Genomic DNA, 18,922 nt, shown 5'->3' on the forward strand with positions numbered 1-18,922 from the left:
TCCATCTCAAAACTGTAGTGGTCAGATATAAAAATAAAATCTGTAAAGCTAACAGAATATTAACCCTTAGGTGTAGAGGCCTAGAATATAAAAGGTTGGAGGTTAAGCTTTGCTACAACAACTCAGAGCCCTTAAGGTTTTTGCGAAGATTTGTAGCTCAGGTTGTGGATGATGTTGTTGGCTTGCTCGCTGAGCTGGCTGGTTTTTGTACAGACGTTTCGTCACCATGCTAGGTAACATCGTCAGTGCAGCCTCCGATGAAGTGATGTTGTTCTACTCCACTTGGTATTTATATGATCCAGTCTGTCAAGTTGGGTTGTGTCATTTCCGTTTCTGTTCTGCATGGGTTTGTATATGGGATCTAATTCTACATGTTTGTTGATTGCATTATGGGTTGAAAATCAGGCCTCTAGGAATTCCTGTGCGTATCTGGTGTTGACTTGAGCTAGGATGGTCACATGACTACCCAAAGTACACAAACTAGACATTTCTCTCAGATCCATTGTCTCCCTACCAGGTACACCTACACACAAACTGGCCAAGGAACTACAACAGAGACTAAAACACCTGGTCGATGGATCATCCCACTCCATCCACTCAACCCAGGAATTCCTTAACAAGCTCAAGAACATTAAAATCAACGATGATGAGATTATGGTATCCATTGACATCACAGCACTGTTCACATCCATTAACATACCAGTAACCAAAGAAACATTTGCCACACTATTGGATACAGCAGGAATGCTGACTCCAAACAGCTCCATCAGCAAGGACAATATACTCAAACTACTGTACCTATGCCTCACCACACACTTCATCTCTAACAGCCAAATATACTAACAAATCAATGGCACACTCATGGAGTCACCTATCTCAGGACTTATTGCACAGGCAGTCATGCAAAGGCTGGGACGCACTACCCTCCCCCTCATACAGCCAAAACTGTGGATCTGATACATGGACGACACATCTGTCACCATTAAACGCACCAAGTTAGAAGAAACACATCATCTCATCAATGTTTTCACCGGGATCAAATTTACAAGAAACGTGACCATCCCTGCTCAAGCCAACCACAGGTATGCACAGGAATTCCTAGAGGCCTGGGTTTTAACCCATAATACAATCAACAAACATGTGGAATTAGACCCCATATACAAACCCAGGCAAAAAAGAACCAGAAATGACACAACCCAACTTAACAGACTGGATCATACAAATACCAAGTGGAGTAGAACAACATCGCTTCATCGGAGACTGCACTGATGATGTTACCTGGCATGGTGATGAAACGTCTGTACAATAACCACCCAGCTCGGCGAGCAAGCCAACAACCTAATACAAAGCCCTGGTTAGACCAAAGCTGGAGTATTGTGAAGAGTTCTGTATACCACACTTTCGAAAGGGTGTAGTTACCTCAAAAGAATTATAGTGCAGGTTCACTGGAAAGTTACAAAGCTTAAATGATGAAGGAGATTACAAATCTATATAATTGTAGAAGGTTAAGGAATGACTTGGTTGAGGCTTTTAGGATTTTTAAACAAATTGATAGGGAGGATGTGGAGAAATCTTTTTCTGGTCATAGAGGAGTCCCAGACAAGAGGACATAGTATTTACAATGGATCATCTTTTAAACATTGCTGTACTTCAAGACATTCAAGAAGCATTGGATTATTATTTGGATAGAAATATGTGCAAGGATATGGGGAAAAGCAGGAGATTGGCACTCGGTAATAGAACTGGTGCAGGGGGAGCTGAATGGCCTCCGTCTGGACTGTAATACTAACAAACCATGATATACACAGTTGAAAAGTTACATGCACAAATTCTGATATAAGTTTAGAAAACCACAGAATCCCTATAATGCAAAGAGAGGTAAATTAGCCCATCAAGTGTGTACCGACCCTCCGAAGAGCATCCCACTCAGACTCAGCCCCTCCTACCCTAAACCTGTAACCCTGCATTTTCCCAAGGCTAATCCACCTAGCCTGTAGATGTCTGGATACTACAGGGCAATTTAGCATGGCCAATCCACCTAATCTTTGGACTGTGGGAGAAAATCCAAGCAGACACGGGGGGAATGTACAAATTCCACATAGACAGTCACCCAAGGCTAGAATCAAACCTGGGGCCCTGGCACTGGAAGGCAGCAGTGTTTGCCACTGTACAGCCCTTAAATTAGATTCCCAAACTCAAGTTGCCTGTAACCTGGAAACAAATCAAACTTACACTGTCAGTGTTGTGAAAATGCATCACAAGCACACCAAACATAACACCATGTGTGTAGGTTTTGCACATTTTGTTCAGTCCTTTATTCTAAATGAAAGACCCATCAGACACTTGGCAGGTTTATTCTGGCAATGATAGCTGAATACAGACAAAGAAACTTGCACTTTTTTCAGCCTGGTCCTCCAATAATCTTTCCTGTAGTCTTGGCCAGGTGAAAGTGACACCAAATCTTGTGACATAGAGGTCTCCAGGCTGAGTCATTTGATGAAAGTTTGTGTGGCCAAATTTGACATTCGTACTGGTCATGTAACAAAAAACATTCTCCCTCATCAACTGCAAGAAACAATAACATGCATTGTAACTGCAACTTTAGCTTCACTGTGAAATGTTCCCTACTTCATAGAAATGTTGCATATTGCAGCAATAACTTTAGTTTTGGTCTAGTTTCAAGTAGGTACAATGGTAGCCAAATGCCTCTCCCCTCGGATTTCTGTCTCCATGCTTCTTTCTAGAGTATTGCCATGGCTGTATTCTTCATTAGTTGGATCACTTCTGGAGCACTCTATACAGTTTTAGTTTCCATCCTTAAGAAAGGATATAATTGCATTCGAAACAGTTCCAAGGTTTACTCAGTTTATTCCTGGGATGACGAAAGGTTGAGTAAGTTGGGCCTGTACCCATTGGAGTTCAGAAGAAGGTGAGGTGCTCTTATTGAAAGAAAAAAATATCCTGAGGGGAACTGATGGAGTGGACATTGAGGGATGTTTCCTCTTGCATTGGAGGCTGGAACTGGGGGACAGCTTAAAATGACTGAACTCCCATTTGAGACTGAGATAAGGAGCCATTTCTTCTCTCAGAAGTTCTGTGTTAGTCTGTGGAATTCTGTTCTCTCGGGTATGCTGGGTCATTGAATGTATTTAAGACTGGGCTAGACAGATGTCTGATGGGCAAGGGAGCTAAGTTTATGTAAGTGCAGATGGGGAAGGTGGAGTTGAGGTTATAAACAGATCAGTCATGGTCTTACTGAATGATGGGGCAAGATCAAGGGCTTTTCTTGTGTTCTCTTCTACAAACTAAAGCCAAATGAGGAATTCCACACTCACCAGGACTAAGCAGTTCAACTGCTCAGCACCCAATTTACACCTTCATTCCCTTCAACACCAATGTACAGTTTCAGTAGGTTGTACCATCAACAAGATCTACACGTGATCTCTACCATCTAAAAGGACTAGGGCAGCAGATACGAGGGAATCCACCATGTGCAAGTTCCCCTCCAAGACACTCACCATCCTGACTTGGAAATATATTGCCATTCCTTCACTGACACTGGGTCAAAATTCTAGAATTCCCTCCCTAAGGGCATTGTGGGTCTATTTACTGCAGTGGTTCAAGAAGGCAGCTCACCACCACCTTCTCAAGGGGCAATTAGGGATAGGTAATACATTCTGTCACAGCCAGTACACCCACGTCCCATGAATGAATAATAAGAAAAAGACCTGTAAATATATCACCGTTCCTTCGCCGTTGCTGAGTCTAAATCATGTTACATCTCTCCTAACAGTACTGTGCATGTACCTACATCAAAGGGACTGCAACAATTCAAGACAGCAGCTCACACCCACCTTCTCAAGGGCATTAAGATGTCAAATGCTGGCTTTGATAATTGTGCTCACATCGCACCAAAGAAATTTTTGTTTCAAATTATGCGTCCAAAATACCCAAATGTGCACCTGTTTTCCTAAACGGAAAACAATATACGGATTGAAAATACAAAAGTATTACGAATTGAAGACGTTCTTAAATGAAACATTAGTTCTGGGATAATGGGAAAACCACGATCGAGTGTGTTATACCTGTTAGGGAACCATCCTGTGTTGCAAACCAAGCAGAACAATTTATGCAATAGAACTGATAAGTGCTGGAGAAACAGGTCTAGCAGTATCGGCAGAGAGAGAAACATAAGTTTACTTTCCAAGTCTAAAATGACCCTTGTTTGAACTTCAAGGGAGAGATGGAAATGTCATGCGTTTTATACTGTAAAGCAAAAGTCAGGAGGATGAAATGAAACAGTAGGAAAGATCAGGGAAAGATTGGACAACAGGAGAGATTGAGATTTTCATCACTTTCCAATCTCTCACTTAAATTTCAGACAACAGTCACATTGGCCTCAAAATGTTAACACTGTTTCTCTCTCCACATATGCTTCTAGACCTGCTGAATCTTCAGCACTTTGCTTTTATTTCAGGTTTCCAATATTTGCAGTACAATTTTTTGCATCTGCTTATGCTTTTTATCTGAACCTGCTGTCTTCTTTTCCACAGGAGATCCTGCATTTTGAAATGCAGGTGATGCCTTAACATCTTATGTTAAAGGCATGTTTGTTTTATGATATCCTGATTATATTTTAAATCCAGCTTCCCATGCAGTGTTAAACTGTAGCAGTGCAAAACTGTTTCCTCTCGCAGTTCTCACAAGTTATATCCATAGTACTGGTGGATTGCAATTCTTCAATTGTTCAACTTTGCATTTTGCAACGTAAGAAATTGTCCACAACATTGAAGTCTGCCTTTTATTCCACAAAGGAGAACGTTCTTGTTACAAGATTATTTATTACAAGTGTAAAAGTCAGATTATATGAAATAAACTTTCAAGGTAGGAAACTGGAATGGCAATTTGGCTGAATGATTTCCTATCCCTTCCCTGCCAGTACCTTTTCAATGTTATCAGGGAAACAATATGAAATTGCAACCCAATGATCACTGCAGTCACAGTCAAACTAAAAATGCGCAGAGCCTGAGGTCATCTAATGAATATCATTCACCAGCTGTAATTTGAATGTCCAAATACAAAAATATAACAGAGCATTTGTTATGCATTTTGTACAAACTTTACACTTTATCAGTGGGAATGTTCCTAAGTCAAAATTGTAAACTGGAGGAAAGAATATATGCACTTATCATTCCTTTTTTTACATTGTAATTGCAGAGAGAGTACTATAAAATAAATTGCCCAATAGTTTTAGATGATGGGGGATGTATAAATCTCTCGAGTGTCTAAATGATGAAAGAGCTATACAAGGCTCTCATGGCAGTGGAGCAGACAGTTCATTTGTACACATTGTCCTTTTGATTTGTAGGTGTTTCAGCACCCAATTGCTTTATGAAAGCTTTAAAATTATCTTAACTTGGGCCTGATACAGTGGTCAAACATTTCTTGCTGTGCAGAACACGGTACTGTGCAATACAGGAGTTATTAAGTGACAAAATGTTCAATGATACCAACACTCCATGCTGCAAGAGTTCAAGAACAGTTGTTTTGAGTTCTGCTTTTCACGTGTGTGGCTCACAAGAAAGTCATTCTGTTTCCTGGTGTAAAGTGAATGAGAGTCAGTCCCACTAATGTGAGAATGCAGCCATGTATAAAATGCCATTACTGGTCATATTTAAAAATATGATAATTAGTCAAATGGAAGCATTATCAGGGCTACTTTAGATAACAAACAGTAGACACACAGTAAACTAAATTAGGAAATAAAATTTAATCTGAGCTGAAGATGCCATAATTAAAGGAATTAAATAAAAATCTGATAAACATAGGAGGAGTAAGGAATAATAAACTAAACACATAGAAAATAAAATTATGTGTTGAATTTCATCAAAGATCAGCCTAGTGTCAATTTACTAGAGGGTTGTGCCCTGAGCTCTCATGAATTATTTCATACAATTCTCCATTGCTTACCTTATTACATATGTACCACACCTCTGGACTAAAGTCACCTTAATCTCAAAGGACTACTCTCTCACAGAGAGAGAGAGAGAGAGAGAGAGTTGACTGGTGGTGTTTTAACCTGAGGGTCACTACATCTCAAGGAAGGGAAGAGGTTGAGAAGGTGGAACTTTAGCTGGTGGAGGAATTGAACATGCACTGTTGATGTCACCCTGCATTGCAAACCAACTGTCCCATGAACTGAGCTAACCAACCCCTGACCACACCTTGATGATGCCCCTCTCATGCTATCTTACACTCCCCAGCAGCAGATGTACTTATCACTGCCAGGAGCTTCTGGAATTTTGACTGCCGCTGCTTTATTTTCAGCCCCTCTGTGTCACCGTGCTTCACAGGACACATCATGAGAGGGAAACAAAAAACGCAGCTTCTGAGGGTGTGGTGCTAGCATGGGTGACACCTCATTGGAAATAGAATCTCACATTCATAAACGTATTGCTACTTTACACCATCATCTCCCTGAATGACTGTCATAATAATGGCAGCCACAAGAATTAAATTACCCATCCTCAGCACCATACCATGTAAAAACCCTAAGGACAACTCTTTCCGTAATGTCCAGGACTGACCATGACCCACTCCCTGTGCTGTAATGAAACAGAACCCCTGACTCCAATTGTCCCAACACCCAACTACTCTTGTCCAAACCACTGGACTGATATCAGATGATCCCCATTACTTGCTGTGCCAGTTGCCCCCGACTGTCTATGGTCCCTTTTGACTTGATGAGGTCTCTCAAACCCCTTTGAGATGTAGCTTTCTATAGTCCTTCGCCATTTACAGAATTTTCAACTCCTCTATTCTCTCTGCTAAAGTACATAATCTCATATTTCCCCACGTTATATTCCATTGTCCATTCACCTAATGTGTCCATATTCCTTATAGATTGGAATAATACGAACATAATATACAAAATACCATGCAAGGACTGTGAGAAACATTACATAGGACAAACTGGAAGAAAACTGACAATAAGGATACACAAATACCAACTAGCCACCAAGAGACACGCCCAATTCTCACTGGTCTCAGTACACACCGACAAAGAAGGACACAAATTTGACTGGGACAACACATCCATAATAGCACTAGCCAAACAAAGACATGCCAGGGAATTTCTGGTGGCCTGGCATTCCAACCGGAACTCCATCAACAATCACATTGAACTGGACCTGATATATGAACCACGAGAAACAGAACTGGAAGTAATGCCAACCACCCCAGCAAACTGAGGTATATAAATAACAAGTGGGACAGAACACGAACGCTTCACCGGAGGTGCACTGACGATGTTACCTGGCAGAGTGATGAAACGTCTGCAATCAAACACACCGGCTCGGCAAGCAAGTCTACAAACCCGAGCTATAACCCATCCATAACCCGAGCTACAAACCTTCTCAAAAACTTTGATTATGAAGGGCATTGATAGACTTAATAAGGAGAATCTGTTCCCGTGGCTGAAGAGTCAGTTAATAGGGGATTAGAGAGAGACAACTGGCAGTGCTTTAATCTGAGGGTCACCACGCCTGCAGTGAGGGAAGAGGTTGTGGAGAATTAACCTCAGCTTGAACCCATGCTGTTGGCATCACTCTGCATCGCAAACCAGCAAAAACAGGGGATACAGACACAAGGTAATGAGCAAAAGAATCAGAGGGGTCTGATGAGAAGAGCTTTATTTTTTACACAGTATGTTTTATAATCTGGAATGTGCTGCATGATTAATAGTTTCAATAAAAATGGCCAATAATGTTCAATAATAGTGATGGAGGGATGTAATGTGTTGGCCAAGGGGATAGGGCAGAGGAACGGAACTGATTGAATAGCTCTTTTTCCACAAAGCTAACTCAGGCACCAAGGACCTGATGCCCTGGTTCAACATTGGATCTTTTGTTAAATCAATGAGTATTATCCCATTGCAAGAACTTTCTAAAAATATATGACACTCTACTTAAAAGTTATCCATTTACACTTTCTGAATTTATGTGGAGATATCTTTCAATTAAAATGCTTTGTGTTAGGATATATTTCAGAAGACATTCTATTTTCCAAACATATAAATATTTAAAGTACAATTATGGTAATGTGTGAAACATATTGACAGACAATAGGGATCCCTGCAACGTAATTACAACAAAACTTCCAGTTGTGTTCACGTGTTAGTTTTAAAAAGATTACACATGCATTAAAAATGCATCAATAGGAGATAACATTGTGCTCCAAATAGGTCTCTTAACTGTTGCTTGCTGCCTGCTGGTCCTGATAAGGGCAAGTTTCACATCAAGAGGTTTTGAATTGTTGTCTGTAAACAAAAGAATTTATCTATGCAAACCGCTATTCCCTTCTTAGTTCACAAGTGAGAATCAAATTATCCACACATGATGAAACCCCTAGACTTTACTGGTGAGTTGAAAGTATTGTGTTCCCTACCTTCCATTGTACACCATCTAAACTTTTTTCAAAATTCAAAGTACAAAATAAAGTTACATTTATTGGGCCCATTTTACATTACATTGGTTGAACTGGTAGCAGTGGCTAAGGATGAAAGGAAATTCTGTACAACAGAATAATAAACAGTACATGACATGACACTATTGTGTGGAACTGCATATTGCAGATAAAGATCTAAAAAATGCAAATACAGAGATCACATTTACTTTAAAAAACAGAGATAGTAGGAACTGCAGATGCTGGGGAACCCTGCAGCCCAATGGTATCAATGTGGATTTCACAAGTTTCAAAATCTCCCCTCCCCCTACCGCATCCCAAAACCAGTCCAGCTCATCCCTGACAACAAGGTGCAGGGCTGGATGAACACAGCAGGCCAAGCAGCATCATAGGAGCAGAGAGGCTGACGTTTCGGGCCTAGACCCTTCATCAGAAAAGGGGGAGGGGAAGGGGGTTTTGAAATAAGTAGGGAGAGAGTGGGAGGTGGATAGAAGAGGGATAGAGGAGAGGATAGCCTGGCCTCCCTAACCTGTTCTTCCTCCCACCTATCCCCTCCTCCCACCTCAAGCCGCACCTCCATCTCCTACCGACCAACCTCATCCCGCCCCCTTGACCTGTCCGTCCTCCCTGGACTGACCTATCCCCTTCCTAACTCCCTACCTACACTCACCTTTACTGGCTCCATCCCCGCCTCTTCGACCTGTTTGTTTCCTCTCCACCTATCCTCTCCTCTATCCGCCTCCCACTCTCTCCCTATTTATTTCAGAACCCCCTTCCCCTCCCCCTTTTCTGATGAAGGGTCTAGGCCCGAAATGTCAGCCTCTCTGCTCCTGTGATGCTGCTTGGCCTGCTGTGTTCGTCCAGCCCTGCACCTTGTTGTCTCTACTTTAAAAAACACTTTTCGTTGTAAAACTGAGAGCCATTTGCTCAAACAATATGCCACTAAAGAGTATTTACCACAATTACACATTATACAACGTACCCTTTGACAGAAAAAGAATCCAGAACCAATTACCTCAATCTAGTGGATGCAGATGTGAATAGACTACGAATAGTCCACAAAAGACATAGTTGGGATAATGAAGATATTATCAGTGCAGCGATCTTTAACTAGTAGTGTGCCATTGGGAACAATGCTGAGTTCACAATTATTTATGACATATGTTAATGAATTGACCATAAGACCATAAAACATAGGAACAGAAATTAGGCCATTCGGCTCATCGAGTCTGCTCCGCCATTCAATCATGGCTGATATGTTCCTCAACCCCATTCTCCCGCTTTCTCCCCGTAACCCTTGATCCCCTTGATAATCAAGAGTCTAACTATCTCTGTCTTAAATGTACTCAATGACCTGGCCTCCACAGCCTTCTGTGGCAGTGAATTCCATAGATTCACCACTTTCTGGCTGAAGAAGTTACTCCTTATCTCCGTTCTAAACGGTCTTCCATTTACTCTAAGGTTGTGCCCTCAGGTCCTACTCTCTCCTACCAATGGAAGCATCTTCCCAACATCCATTCTGTCCAGGCCATTCAGTATTCTGTGAGTTTCAATTAGATCCCCCCTCATCCTTCTAAACTCCAATGAGAATAGTCCCAGAGTCCTCAAACGTTCCTCATATGTTAAGCTTTTCATTCCTGGGATCATTCTCGTGAACCTCATCTGAATCCGCTCCAGGGCCAGTACATCCTTCCTGAGATATGAGGCCCAAAACTGCACACAATACTCCAAATGTGGCCTGACCAGAGTCTTATAAAGCCTCAGTAGTACATCCCTATTCAAGTCCTCTAAAAATAACTGCCAACATTGCATTTGCCTTCCTGACTACTGACTCAACCTGCAAGTTTACCTTGAGAGAACAAGGTATAGAGCTGGATGAACACAGCAGGCCAAGCAGCATCATAGGAGCAAGATAGGTGGAGAGGAAACAGACAGGTCAAAGAGGCGGGGATGGAGCCAGTAAAGGTGAGTGTAGGTGGGGAGGTAGGGAGGAGATAGGTCAGTCCAGGGAGGACGGACAGATCAAGGGGGCGGGATGAGGTTAGTAGGTAGGAGATGGGGGTGCGGCTTGAGGTGGGAGGAGGGGATAGGCGGGAGGAAGAACAGATTAGGGAGGCAGGGACGAGCTGGGCTGGTTTTGGGATGCGGTAGGGGGAGGGGAGATTTTGAAGCTTGTGAAATACACATTGATACCATTGGACTGCAGGGTTCCCAACTTACCTTGAGAGAATCCTGGACTAGAACTCCCAAGTGTCTTTGCACTTCAGAGTTCTGAATTTTCTCCCCATTTATAAAATTGGATGACAGAAACAAGCACACTTATCAAGTTTGCAGATAACACAAAAATAGATGGGAAAGTAGGTAGTCCATTAAGGTATTGATTATTCACAATATGAACACATGTATAAGCAAAATATCAATGTGTGAAAAGGAGTTCCAAGCTCAATTATATATTCTTGAAGAAAAACGTTATAATGAAATGTATTTTTTGCTGCAGATTAAACAAATTTTCCTTATAATGTTGGAGATCGCAAGAACAGCAGATGCTGGAGTCAGAGACAAGACAGTGTGGAGCTGGAGGAACACAGCAGGCCAGGCAGCATCAGAGGAGCAGGAAAGCTGATGTTTCGGGTTGGGATCCTTCTTTAGAAATGGGACCCCAGGGAAATGAATGGTTATGGAAGAAATTGGACATATCCAAGTAATTTAGTTGGAAAATTGGATGTTTTTATTAGTGGATCAGTGTCACCACATTAACCAAACATTGCAGAAAATAACTTCTTGTGGTGCAGTGGTAGTGTCCCTATATCAAGACCAGGAGTGCAGCGCTCATGTCCCACTTGCTCCAGAGGTGTGTAATAGAATCACTCAACAGGTTGATGAGAAAATATTGAAATAAACAGTTTGATAAGGCTGTGCTTGCAGGCATATCAATCTAGGCAGTTCTGTTAACTTATTCAAATTCCTCTTGCAGTTCCTGATGCTTTTGCATTAATATAGTCTGGCCGACAGAGAGGTCTATTGTCTGAGCTCCAGAGTTCTGAAGAAGGTTAAATTTCACAATGACATTCCAGAGAGGAAGGAAATTCTCCTAAACAGCCTTGACTAATATTTATTTGTTAATCAACATCACTAAATGTTAAACAATTATCTGTTCATCACCACATTGCAGTTTGTTCCATGTAGACTGACTACAATGATCCCAACATTAAAATTATGACTATACTTCCAAATTACATTATAACCACTTTGGGATGCCCTAAGGCCATGAAAGATGCTACATAAATGCAAGTAATTGTATTAAACACCAATTTATATACATGTTGAAAATACACGTTTTCTTTACAGCTTTCCAATCTGCAAGGCATTCGTTAACCAATACTATTTATTTCCATCTTTTTTTACTGGATTCTGTAGATACAGCAATATTTTCTGCAACTTGCAGACTTTAATTTTATCCACAAGTCTCCAAGATGACACCTAATCAGATTCATTTTGAAAATTCATCTATACAACATCCATTGCATTTTCTTCAACAATCCACTCCATTAGTTCCCAGAACTCTTAAACTTGTCAAATATCACATGCCTCTTGCAAATGTAGAAAAGCAATAAAATTAAGCAAAGTCAGAATGGCTTCATGAAGGGGAAATCATGCCTGACAAATTTATTAGAATTCTTTGAGGACGTAAAAAGCAGAATAGATAAAAGGAAACCAGTGGATGGAATATATTTGGATTTCCAGAAGGAATTTGATAAGGTACATTAGGCACAGTGGCTCAGTGGTTAGCTGCTGTGTCACAGCACCAGGGTCCCGAGTTTGACTCCACCCTCGGGTGACTGTCTGTGTGGAGTTTGCACATTCTCCCCATGTCTGTGTGGGTTTCCACCAGGCGCTCTGGTTTCCTGCCACAGTCTAAAGATGTGAAAGCTAGGTGGATTTGCCACGCTAAATTACCCATAGTGTTCAGGGATGTGTAGGTTAGGTGTATTAGCCATGGGAAATGCAGGGATAGGTAAGGGGGATGGGTCTGGGTGGGATGCTCTTCGAAGGGTTGGTTTGGACTAGTTGGGCCCAATGGCCTGTTTACACACTGTTGGGATTCTCTAAGAACATAGAACAGTACAGCACAGTACAGGCCCTTTGGCCCACGATGTTGTGCCGACCTATTATCCTACTAAGATCAATCCTGCATACCCTACATTTTACTATCCTCCATGTGCCTAATCAAGAGTCGCTTAAAAGTCTCTAAAGTATCTGACTCCACTACCACTGCCGCAGCTCATTCCACACACCCACCACTCTCTGTGTAAAGGATATCTCCCCTATACCTTCCTCCAATCACCTTAAAATTATGCTCCCTCGTAATAGTCATTTCCGGCCTGGGAAAAAGTCTCTGACTATCCACTCTATCTGTGCCTTTCATCTATAAGTAAGAACCCATGATGTTGGAGATAGAGAACTGGCAAACTAATAGAAGACATAGTTGGGATAACATGGACATTATCAGGAAAGCGATCTTTAACTAGAGGTGTGCCACAGGGTATAGTGCTGGGTCTACAATTATTTATGACTTGTATTAATGAATTCGATGACAGAAGCGAACACACTACCATCAAGTTTGTGGATGACACAAAAATAGGTGGGAAGGTAAGCAGTGATGAAAGTACAGAGTCTGCAGACAGAAGAAGATAGGTCAGGTAATTGGGCAAAAACTTGGCAGATGGAATATAATGGAGAAATGTGATGTTATGCACTTTTGACAGGAATATTATTTAAATGGGAAAAGCCAACAGAAAGCTGTAGCATGGAGGAATTTCAGAGTGCTCATGTGTGAATCACAAAAATATAACATGCAAATATAGCAATAATAGGGAAGACAAATGGACTTTTGACCTTACTTTCAAAGGGACTGGAGTATAAAAATAGGAAAGTCTTGCTAAAACTGTACAAGACATTAGTCAGACTACATCTGGAATACTGCAAACAGCTTTAGTACTCCTTTCTAAGGCAAATATATTGGCATTGGAGGCAGTCCTTGGAAGGTTCACTAGGTTGATCTCAAATATGGAAGGATTGTCTTATGAGGAGATATTGCGTAAATTGGGCTGGTACTCATTGGAGTTTAGGAGAATGAGAGGAGACCTTATTGAAACAAAGAAGATTATTGGGGGAGGGGGTTGGACAGGGTAGATACAGAGAAGTTGTTTCCCTTTTGTGAGAGTAGGACCAGAGGACATAATCTCAGAGTGAGAGGTTACCCATATAAGACTGAGATGAGGAGAATTATTTTCTCAAATAGTACTGAATCTGTGGAATTCTTTAACACAGAAGACTATTGAGGCTGGGTCATTAAGTATACCAAAGGCTAAGATAGATTTTTAATCAGTCAGGGAATCAAAGGTTATATTTAAAAGGCAGGAATGTGGAGTTGAGAATGATCAGATCAGCCACGATTTCATTGTATGGAAGAGCAGATTTGATGGGCCGAATGGCTTGCTTCATGCTCCTATGGCTGTGGTCTTGTAAATCTCTGCTGGCTACCTTCCAGTAATCAGCAATCATTAAATAGTTCTGAGCGAATATTAACTTTATCCTATAATTACTCATCTGCCAATTAACTTTGAATGACAAACAATTCTCAGCCAGAACAAGGTTTCCTTACTAGTCTTTTTAAAAAAAAATTAAACCATGTGTTGAATGTTCCCGAGCATTTCGATGGTTTTTGTACCTCTTGGTTTCAGTACATTTTGGGAGAGACATTGCTAACCTGAGTCCCAAACTATATTGAATTCCCATGCTGTCATGCATCAACATCTACATTTGAGTCAATGTGGCCACGTGGAGGGTGTTTTTTCCTTATTTCGCTTTATGATGTGCAGGAGGGGGCCAAATCCTATCCATCTCCGTGTTGTCTGAGTTAATGCCGAAAACCTGTGTCAGGGAGTCAACATCGTTTCTGAACATCACGTTGGAGAATTCTTCGGAAAATGGAAGACTGGTTTGGTTGCCTCCCCCCCCCATTTTAGTTTGATTTTCCTTCCCCCCCCCCCCCCCTTAAAAGCACAGCCCCACAATTAAACAGACTGATCAAAGAAAACAACCAACATCAACCTATATCAGTGTGTGCGTTCTTCAGCAAACCACATCTAAAATCAAAATGAAATCATTTAGGTACAACTACCAGCAAGCATAATCACAAATTAAAAGCAGTTAAATCCTTAATGCATGCATTCCAGTTAGTAAGTTTTGCATTCACAGCACCTCGCTTTGAACAGCTTGCGAGCTGTAATGTTAAATTAAAGGGTTTAGATTATATATAATCCTATAAAAGGCTGGCAGCTTCTTTTGTAACAGACGGTGGCATTTTTACTCTGCTGGAGGGGCTGAGATTAGAAGTACATCTCGCACTCACATTGTAACTTTCAATTTGACACCTTACTTTACGGGTTAACAGGAGGTTAAAGTCACAGAGGGAGAGGTTGATAGGTCAGGATAACCGAAGTGGGAAAACAGAAATAACTTATTTTTTGGAAACAGTCAGTAGGACAGGGAACATCTGCAGTGGAAGAAACAATGTTTGTCTGGAATGTTTCTCTCTGCAGAGTTGCTACTGAATGTTTCAAGTATCTTCTGTGTCTATTTCAGATTTCCATCACCTGCAACATTTTGATTTCATTGACAGAAGTTGCTGGAAAAGCTCAGGAGATCTGGCAGTATCTGTGGGAAAAATAATCAAGAGTTAACGTTTCGGGTCCGGTGACCCCTCCTCAGAACCCGAAGCGTTAACTCTGATTTTTTGTTTCTTCACAGATCTGCCGAGCTTTTCCTTCAACTTCTGTTTCTGTTCCTGATTTATTGCATCCGCAGTTCTTTCGATTTTTATTTTGATTTTCATTATTTGATAGGGCAAATAATCAGGGAGAGAGATTTTGGTGAACGTTTGCTACACAATTTCAATATGTGAATAGTTAATAAAATTTAAAAAGCAGGTTTTTTTGTTGAGTAATCTTATAAGGTTTGACAAACACATTTCCCATTTAATTGATATGGTGCAATGTCACATCGGGAGGCGAAGGCAAAATTACTTTGTGAGTTAGTTGATTGCAAGAAGGGGTGGAATCAGACCACTGTGCGAGCCTCTTGTAAGCACTGGGAGAAACTTAATGGTTTCATCAAAATGTACATAGAGTCATACAGCCCAGAAACAGGCCCTTCGGTCCAACTAGTCTATGCTGAACATAATCCTAAAATAAACTAGTCCCACCTACCTGTTCCTGGCAAATATCCTTCCAAATCATTCCTATTCATTTACTTACCTAAGTGTCTTTTAAACGTTGTAATTGTAACCACATCCACCACTTCCTCAGAAAGTTCATTCCATTCATGAACCATCCTCTGTGTAAAACAATTTGTCCCTCATGTCTTTTTTATATCTCTCTCCTTTCACATTCAAAAATATGCCCCCTAGTCTTGAAATCCCCCATCCTAGGGAAACAATAATAAATTATCAAAAAAAAAAGATTTAAATAGATCACATTAAAGAATGAAGGGATAGGAAACATAAGAATACAACAGCAAGAGACGGTATACAACAGAGCAGCATGACAAGTGAGAAGAGAAATGGTTTGCAGCTTCACAGGAGTCGGAAAGGAAACATCTGAACTTATAGCGAAGGATTTGGAATGCTGTTTACTCTCATGTTAGAGCATTGAGATTTGATTTCTCGCAGGTTAAATTGAGGTATAAAGATGCTAAAGGGGATTGACAAAGTAGACATAGAGAGGATGTTTCCTCTTGTGGGGCAATCTAGAATGAGAGGTCATTGTTTTAGGATCAGGGTGGCAAATTTAAAGCAGAGATGAGGAGAGATTAGAGATAGTGGGAACTGCAGATGCTGGAAAATCCGAGACAACAAGGTGCAGGGCTGGATGAACACAGCAGGCCAAGCAGCATCATAGGAGCAGGAAGACTGACATTTCGGGCCTAGACCCTTCATCAGAAATGGGGGAGGGGAAGGGGGTTCTGAAATAAATAGGGAGAGAGGGGGAGGCGGATAGAAGATGGATAGAGGAGAAGATAGGTGGAGAGGAAACAGACAGGCCAAAGAGGTGGGGATGGAGCCAGTAAAGGTGAGTGTAGGTGGGGAGTTAGGGAGGAGATACGTCAGTCCAGGGAGGACGGACAGATCAAGGGGGCGGGATGAGGGTAGTAAGTAGGAGATGGGGGTGGGACTTGAGGTGGGAGGAGGGGATAGGTGGGAGGAAGAACAGATTAGGGAGGTGGGGATGAGTTGGGCTGGTTTTGGGATGCGCTAGGGGGAGGGGAGATTTTGAAGCTTATGGAATCCACATTGATACCATTGAGCTGCAGGGTTCCCAAGCGGAATATGAGTTGCTGTTCCTGCAACCTTCGGGTGGCATTGTTGTGGCACTGCAGGAGGCCCAGGATGGACATGTCATCTGAGGAATGGGAAGGAGAGTTGAAATGGTTCACGACTGGGAGGTGCAGTTGTTTAGTGCGAACCGAGCATAGGTGTTCTGCAAAATGGTCCCCAACCCTCCGCTTGGTTTCCCCGATGTAGAGGAGGCCACAACAGGTACAGCGGATGCAGTATACCACATTGGCAGATGTGCAGGTGAACATCTGCTTGATGTGGAAAGTCTTCTTGGGGCCTGGGATGGGGGTGAGGGAGGAGGTGTGGGGGCAGGTGTAGTATTTCCTGCGGTTGCAGGGAAAAGTGCCGTGTGTGGTGGGGTTGGAGGGGAGTGTGGAGCAAACAAGGGAGTCACGGAGACAGTGGTCCCTCCGGAAAGCAGATAATGGTGGGGAGGGAAAAATGTCTTTGGTGGTGGGGTCGGAGTGCAGATGGCGGAAGTGTCGGAGGATGATGCGTTGGATCCGGAGGTTGGTGGGGTGGTACGTGAGGACGAGGGGGATTCTTTTTTGGTTGTTATTGCGGGGACGGGGTATGAGGGATGAGTTGCGGGAAATGCAGGAGATACGTTCGAGGGCGTTCTCAACCACTGAGGAGGGGAAGTTGCGGTCCTTGAAAAACGAGGACATCTGAGATGTACGGGAGTGGAATGCCTCATCCTGGGAGCAGATGCGGCGGAGGCAAAGGAATTGGGAATAGGGGATGGCATTTTTAGGGGATGGAAGGTGGGTGGGAGGAGGTGTATTCTAGGTAGCTGTGGGAGTCGGTGGGCTTGAAATGGATATCGGTTTCTAGGTGGTTGCCCGAGATGGAGACAGAGAGGTCCAGGAAGGTGAGAGAGGTGTTAGAGACGGTCCAGGTGAACTTAAGGTTGGGGTGGAAGGTGTTAGTGAAGTGGATGAACTGTTCGAGCTCCTCGTGGGAGCACGAGGCGGCGCCGATACAGTCATCAATGTAACGGAGGAAGAGGTGGGGTTTAGGGCCAGTGTAGGTACAGAAGAGGGATTGTTCCACGTAACCTACAAAGAGGCAGGCATAGCTTGGGCCCATGCAGGTACCCATGGCCACTCCCTTTGTCTGTAGGAAGTGGGAGGAATTGAAAGAGAAGTTGTTGAGGGTGAGGACGAGTTCGGCTAAGCGGATGAGGGTGTCAGTGGAGGGGGACTGGTCGAGGAGAGATTACTTCCCTCAACGAATTGTGACTGTGGAATTCATTCCCCTCAAATGTAGTGGATGCTGTAATATTGAGTAAATTTAAGGAGGAGATAGATAGAATTTTAATTAGTAATGGGTTGAAGGGTTACAGAGAGTGGGCAGGAAAGTGGAATTGATGCCTAGATAAGATCAGTCATGATTGTATTAAATTGCAGTGCAGGCTTTAGGGGCCGAATGGCCTGACTTAGAGTATTCTGTTCAACAATGTAAGAACTAAAAGCTATTCCTGCTCTTAGTTCTTACATTGTTGAACAGAATACTGTAAGTCAGGAACCATACAGAAAGGTACAGTAGTATCTGCAATCGAAAAGAGGGATGCGCAAGGCAGAGAGTGGGTGCAATTGATCAGCTCCAGTGCCAATGCACTAATAAAAACTGAAAGAACTGCAGATGCTGTAAATCAGGAACAAAAACAGAAATAGCTGGAAAAACTCAGCAGGTCTGGCAGCATCTGTGAAGAAAAATATCAAAGTTAATGCTTCGGGTCCAATGACCCTTCCTCAGAATGCTGTCTATACCCTGAATGTTGCAAATCTGTGCAAGCCACTCAGATGTGGTGTCGCGGTAATATTACTGGACTAGTAATCCAGAGGCCTAGACTAACGCTGTGGGGGCATGGTTTCAAATGGCATCTTAACTGAAATCTGCAATTAGTCTCACTTTGCAATGAGAAATATTTCTGTCACAAAACCCCAACTGGTTCACTAACGTCCTTCAGGGAAGGAAATCAGCCATCCCCTAGTCTGGCCCGCACATACCGATAGCAAAGATAGTAGGAACTGCAGATGCTGGAGAATCCGAGACAAC

This window comes from Rhincodon typus, chromosome 31 (genome assembly GCF_021869965.1).
Source record: "Rhincodon typus isolate 14 chromosome 31, sRhiTyp1.1, whole genome shotgun sequence".
Taxonomy (NCBI): Eukaryota; Metazoa; Chordata; class Chondrichthyes; order Orectolobiformes; family Rhincodontidae; genus Rhincodon; species Rhincodon typus.